Genomic DNA, 5,701 nt, shown 5'->3' with positions numbered 1-5,701 from the left:
ATAAAACACCTGGGGAAGCAGGACACATGAAGCCTGAGTCCCATATTCCTTCAACATTTTTTGTCATCTTTGTCATGCTCTTGATTTGGACTCTTACCTTTCAGTTGAGGGTCGAATCAGTCTGTTACACGCCGTGAAATGCTAATAAACAAGACAATTATCATGCCATGGAATAAACACACAATAGTTGCCCATCAGGGTTGCCGAACGGTGAAAAGAACTCGCTTCAGGTTGGATTCTCCTCGGGTTTTTGGGTTGAAACTTTGAACAGTTTTACTCTCAGTATCGCTCAGTGTACATAAAAAGGACTAGCTGCATTGGCCAGCAATCGGACCCGAGCCTCGCGCGTGGGAGGCGAGAATTCTACCACTGAACCACCAATGCTATCTGAGAACGCAGTAGGATTTCAAGTCTTTCGTATTCTTTAAAACAATCTGCCATTTCGGATGGCCGTCAAACAGGGCTATACCCCGTTGCTCCTCCACCAAGGGAAATCAGTACCACTGTCAGGATGGCCGAGCGGTCAAAGGCGCTGCATTCAGGTTGCAGTCTCTTCGGAGGCGTGGGTTCGAATCCCACTCCTGACATTGTCCTATTAAAATTGTCAGTGTGAGCTTTTGTTAGTCCCCCTCTGCTGGTGTCTCCCCGACTCTTCTCAGGAAACTGACTTCAACAATGAAATGGCACTCTGAACCGATACCTCATTCATCATTGTTTGTACCACCTACCTTTTCAAAATAATCAAGTCATTACACACTGTCTGTCGTGACCACAGTCTTCAATCATTGGCGTTTCCTTAAAATAGCAGAGGACCTGTAAAATCTTGAGGTACTTTTTGTCCATCAAATTTTGGATCATGACGTTGGATTCGCGTTTCTGGGTCAAGAGAGTGGCGGAACTGCAATCCCAAAGGAATCTGGCGATGTTTTTGCTTTGAGGTTGGCTGAAGATGCCAAGCAGAAGTTGTTTTGACTGTTGTTCCTGAAGGAGTGCTGAATAGACACAAAAGTGTTCAGCTGCATTGGCCGAGAGTATGGCCCAATCTACCTGCATTGCAGCAGATAAGTCTAACATTGAAACGCCATTTCATGGCTTTGGTGTCCCTTTGTCCAATTCCCTGGGGAAGCAGGAGACATGAAGCCTGAGTCCCAGATTCTTTCAACAGTTGTTGTCATCTTTGTAATGCTCTTGATTTGGACTCTTATCTTTCAGTTATGGGTCAAATCAGTCAGTTACGCGCCGTGAAATGCTAATAAACAAGACAACTATCATGCCATGTAAATAACACACAAAAGTTAACCATCAGGGTTGCCGAACGGTGAAAAGAACTCGCTTCAGGTTGGATTCTCCTCGGGTTTTTGGGTTGAAACCAGTTACAATTGTCATTCAACTAGCCAGCACAGCCATTGCGCTTCAAGCCTGCTTGCGGGTGTCCTTCACCCGCATACCATGCCTGGTTCATGTCCGTGCACCCTAAGTGTGGAAGTCATGGTTGTCATTCATCCAGCCAGCACAACCATTGCGATGCAAGACTGCTTGCGGGTGTCCTTCACCCGCATACCATGCCTGGTTCATGTCCGTGGACCCTAAGTGTGGAAGTCATGGTTGTCATTCAACCAGCCAGAACTACCAGTCTGGAAGTCATGGTTGTCATTCATCCATACAGCACAACCAGTGCGGAAGTCACCGTTGTCATTCATCCAGCCACCACAACCTGCGCTGCAAGCCCGCTTGCGAGTGTCCTTCTTCCGCGTAACATGCGTTGTTCATTCCCGTGTGCTCTAAGTGTGGAAGTCATGGTAGTCATTCAACTAGTGCGCTGGAAGCCCGCTTGGGTGCGTTCCCCCTGCATACCATGCCTGGTTCATGCCTGCACACCCTAAGTGTGGAAGTCATGGTGCCTTTCATCCAGCCAGCACAACCAGTGCATAAGTCACAGTAGTCATTCATCCAGGCAACACAACTATTGTGCTGGAAGCCTGCTTGGTGAAGTCCTTCAAACGGATACCATGCCTGGTTCATGCCCGCGCTCCCTAAGTGCGGAAGTCATGTTGTCATTCATCCCTCCAGCACAACCGGTGTGAAAGTCACGGTTGTCATTCATCCAGGACACCCAACTGTTGCGCTGGAAGCCCGCTTCGGGGTGTCCATCACCCGCATACCATGCCTGGTTCATGCCCGTGCACCCTAAGTGTGGAAGTCATGGTTGTCATTCAACCAGCCAGAACAACCAGTCTGGAAGTCATGGTTGCCTTTCATCCATTCAGCACAACCGTTGCGCTGCAAGCCCGCTTGTGGGTGTCCTTCACCCGCATACCATGCCTGGTTCATGTCCGTGCACCCTAAGTGTGGAAGTCATGGTTGCCTTTCATCCATCCAGCACAATCAGTGCGCTGGAAGCCCTTTTGGGTGCGTCTTCCCATCGCATACCATGCCTGGTTCATGCCCGCAAACCCTAAGTGTGGAAGTCATGGTTGCCTTTTATCCATCCAGCACAACCATTACGCTTCAAGTCTGCTTGCGGGTGTCCTTCGCCCGCTTGCGGGTGTCCTTCACCAGCATACCATGCCTGGTTAATGCCTGCGCACCCTAAGTGTGGAAGTCATGGTTGTCATTTATCCAACTCGACAACCAGTGCGGAAGTCACATATTTCATTCACCCGGCCCGCGCTACCAGTTGGTTGGAAGCCTGCATGCGGGTGTCCTTCACCCGCATACCATACCTGGTTCATGCCCGCGCACCCTAAGTGTGGAAGTCATGGTTGCCTTTCATCTAGTTAGCATAACCAGTGCAAAAGTCACGGTTGTCATTCATCCAGGCAACACAACTATTGCGCTGGAAGCCCGCTTGGGGGTGTCCTTAACGTGCATACCATACCTGGTTCATGACCGCGCACCCTAAGTATGGAAGTCATGGTTGTCATTCATCCAGCCATCACAACCAGTGCGCTGGAAGCCTGCTTGTGGGTGTCTTTCTCTCGCATACCTCAGTCTTCAATCATTGGCGTTTCCCTGAAATAGCAGAGGACCTGTAAAATCTTGAGGTACTTTTTGTCCGTCATATTTTGGATCATGACGTTGGATTCGCGTTTCTGGGTCAAGAGAGTGGCACAACTGCAATCCCAATGGAATCTGGCGATGTTTTTGCTTTGAGGTTGGCTGAAGATGCCAAGCAGAAGTTGTTTTGACTGTTGTTCCTGAAGGACTGCTGAATGGACATAAAACTGTTCAGCTGCATTGGCAGAGAGTATCGCCCAACCTACCTGCATTGCAGCAGATAAGTCTAATACTGAAACGCCATTTCATGGCTTTGGAGTCCCTTTGTCCAATTCCCTGGGGAAGCAGGAGACATGAAGCCTGAGTCCCATATTCCTTCAACAGTTTTTGTCTTCTTTGTAATGCTCTTGATTTGGACTCTGACCTTTCAGTTGAGGGTCGAATCAGTCAGTTACGTGCCGTGAAATGCTAATAAACAAGACAACTATCATGCAATGCAATAAACACACAATAGTTGCCCATTAGGGTTGCCGAAGGGTGAAAAGAAGTGGCTTCAGGTTGGATTCTCCTCGGGTTTTTGGGTTGAAACTCTGATTCCGAGACAAAGGACTTTGAACAGTTTTACTCTCAGTATCGCTTAGTGTAGATAAAAAGGAATAGCTGCATTGGCCGGGAATCGGACCCGGGCCTCCCGCGTGGCAGGCGAGAATTCTACCACTGAACCACCAATGCTTTCTGACAAAGTAGTACGATTTGAAGTCTTTCGTATTCTTTAAAACAATCTGCCATTTCAGATGGCCGTCAAACAGGGCTATACCCCGTTGCTCCTCCACTAAGGGAACACAGTTTCACTCTCAGGATGGCCGAGCGGTCGAAGGCGCTGCATTCAGGTTGCAGTCTCTTCGGAGGCGTGGGTTCGAATCCCAATCCTGACATTGTCCCATTAAGAGTGTCAGTGTGAGCTTTTGTTAGTCCCCCTCTGCTGGTGTCTCCCCGACTCTTCTCAGGAAACTGACTTCAACAATGAAATGGCACTCTGAACTTATACCTCATTCATCATTGTTTCTACCACCTACCTTTTCAAAATAATCAAGTCATTACACACAGTCTGTCATGACCACAGTCTTCAATCATTGGCGTTTCCGTAAAATAGCAGAGGACCTGTAAAATCTTGCGGGACTTTTTGTCCATCAAATTTTGGATCATGACATTGGATTCACATTTCTGGGTCAAGAGAGTGGCGGAACTGCAATCCCAATGGAATCTGGCGATGTTTTTGCTTTGAGGTTGGCTGAAGATGCCAAGCAGAAGTTGTTTTGACTGTTGTTCCTGAAGGAGTGTTGAATAGACATAAAACTGTTCAGCTGCATTGGCAGAGAGATTGGCCCCATCTCCCTGCATTGCAGCAGATAAGTCTCACATTGAAACGCCATTTCATGGCTTTGGTGTCCCTTTGTCCAATTCCCTAGTGAAACGAGTGTTAATTAGTGATGCTTCCCATAACCGTTGAATACCAAAATGTATTGTATCTCACTTGTTTTTTTCTGGTTCAAAGACAACATTGTTGTGGGATATCTTGACTGTTATCTCACTTGTTTTTACTAGTCAAGACGTCTAGACTGTTTCACACTCACTTGTTATGTGGTTCAAAGACAACATATTTGTGGGATGTCTTGACTGTTATCTCACTTGTTTTTACTAGTCAAGACTTCTAGACCGTTTCACACTCACTTGTTATCTGGTTCAAACACGACCGTTGTTGTGGGATATCTTGTTATGTTTCTCAGAGCCTGAAGGACACACTTAGGTGTCAAATGTAAATTGGCTACAATTGTTGCGGCGCCAGGTGGGACGGGTAGGCCACCCGCCCTTTCTCTCGCACGCAACTGAAAAGTATAATAGAGAGATGCAGAGCACAAACAGGTAGAGTCTGCTGCGGGTTTCGTACGAACGCCCAGCTGGTTGACAAACCGGACCTGTACCTGGGTGACGGCTCTCCACCTTCTCGGCATAGGTAAGGGGCTCATATGATTGATTTCACGCAATGTCAACCGTGTTTTGAGAACTTGCATTTGGTCGAAATAAATATGCCAGTTATTGAGGCTAAATAGCATTTGGGAACGTTGGTCTTTTGTTGAGTGTCATCTTTGTCTCCTGAGCGCCGACCAGCACCGATCCTTTCAATAAAACACCTGGGGAAGCAGGAGACATGAAGCCTGCGTCCCATATTCCATCAACAGTTTTTGTCATCTTTGTCATGCTCTTGATTTGGACTCTTACCTTTTAGTTGAGGGTCAAATCAGTCAGTTACACGCCGTGAAATGCTAATAAACAAGACAACTATCATGCCATGTAATAAACACACAATAGTTGCCCATCAGGGTTGCCGAACGGTGAAAAGAACTCGCTTCAGGTTGGATTCTCCTCGGGTTTTTGGGTTGAAACTCTGATTCCGAGACAAAGGACTTTGAACAGTTTTACTCTCAGTATCGCTCAGTGTACATAAAAAAGGACTAGCTGCATTGGCCGGGAATCGGACCCGGGCCTCCCGCGTGGCAGGCGAGAATTCTACCACTGAACCACCAATGCTTACTGAGAAACCAGTAGGATTTGAAGTCTTTCGTATTCTTTAAAACAATCTGCCATTTCGGATGGCCGTCAAACAGGGCTATACCCCGTTGCTCCTCCACTAAGGGAAATCAGT

At 47.4% G+C, this 5,701-nt stretch overlaps 4 non-coding genes across 4 annotated transcripts; 2 read left to right on the top strand and 2 right to left on the bottom strand.

Moving 5' to 3' along the window:
* The first annotated feature begins 505 nt into the window (after window positions 1-505).
* Window positions 506-587, top strand: trnal-cag (transfer RNA leucine (anticodon CAG)). Its single transcript has one exon. It is a non-coding gene; the product is annotated as a tRNA-Leu (tRNA).
* A 3,071-nt stretch (window positions 588-3,658) lies between these two features.
* Window positions 3,659-3,729, bottom strand: trnag-gcc (transfer RNA glycine (anticodon GCC)). The gene has a single exon. It is a non-coding gene; the product is annotated as a tRNA-Gly (tRNA).
* A 121-nt stretch (window positions 3,730-3,850) lies between these two features.
* trnal-cag (transfer RNA leucine (anticodon CAG)) lies at window positions 3,851-3,932 on the top strand. Its single transcript has one exon. It is a non-coding gene; the product is annotated as a tRNA-Leu (tRNA).
* Window positions 3,933-5,515: 1,583 nt separating this feature from the next.
* On the bottom strand, window positions 5,516-5,586 carry trnag-gcc (transfer RNA glycine (anticodon GCC)). The gene has a single exon. It is a non-coding gene; the product is annotated as a tRNA-Gly (tRNA).
* Between the last annotated feature and the right edge of the window lie 115 nt (window positions 5,587-5,701).

The sequence above is a fragment of the Syngnathoides biaculeatus genome, chromosome 11 (genome assembly GCF_019802595.1).
Source record: "Syngnathoides biaculeatus isolate LvHL_M chromosome 11, ASM1980259v1, whole genome shotgun sequence".
In the NCBI taxonomy this organism is placed as follows: Eukaryota; Metazoa; Chordata; class Actinopteri; order Syngnathiformes; family Syngnathidae; genus Syngnathoides; species Syngnathoides biaculeatus.
Note: the sequence above shows the minus strand (reverse complement) of the source record. Positions and strands in the feature narration are given on the sequence as shown.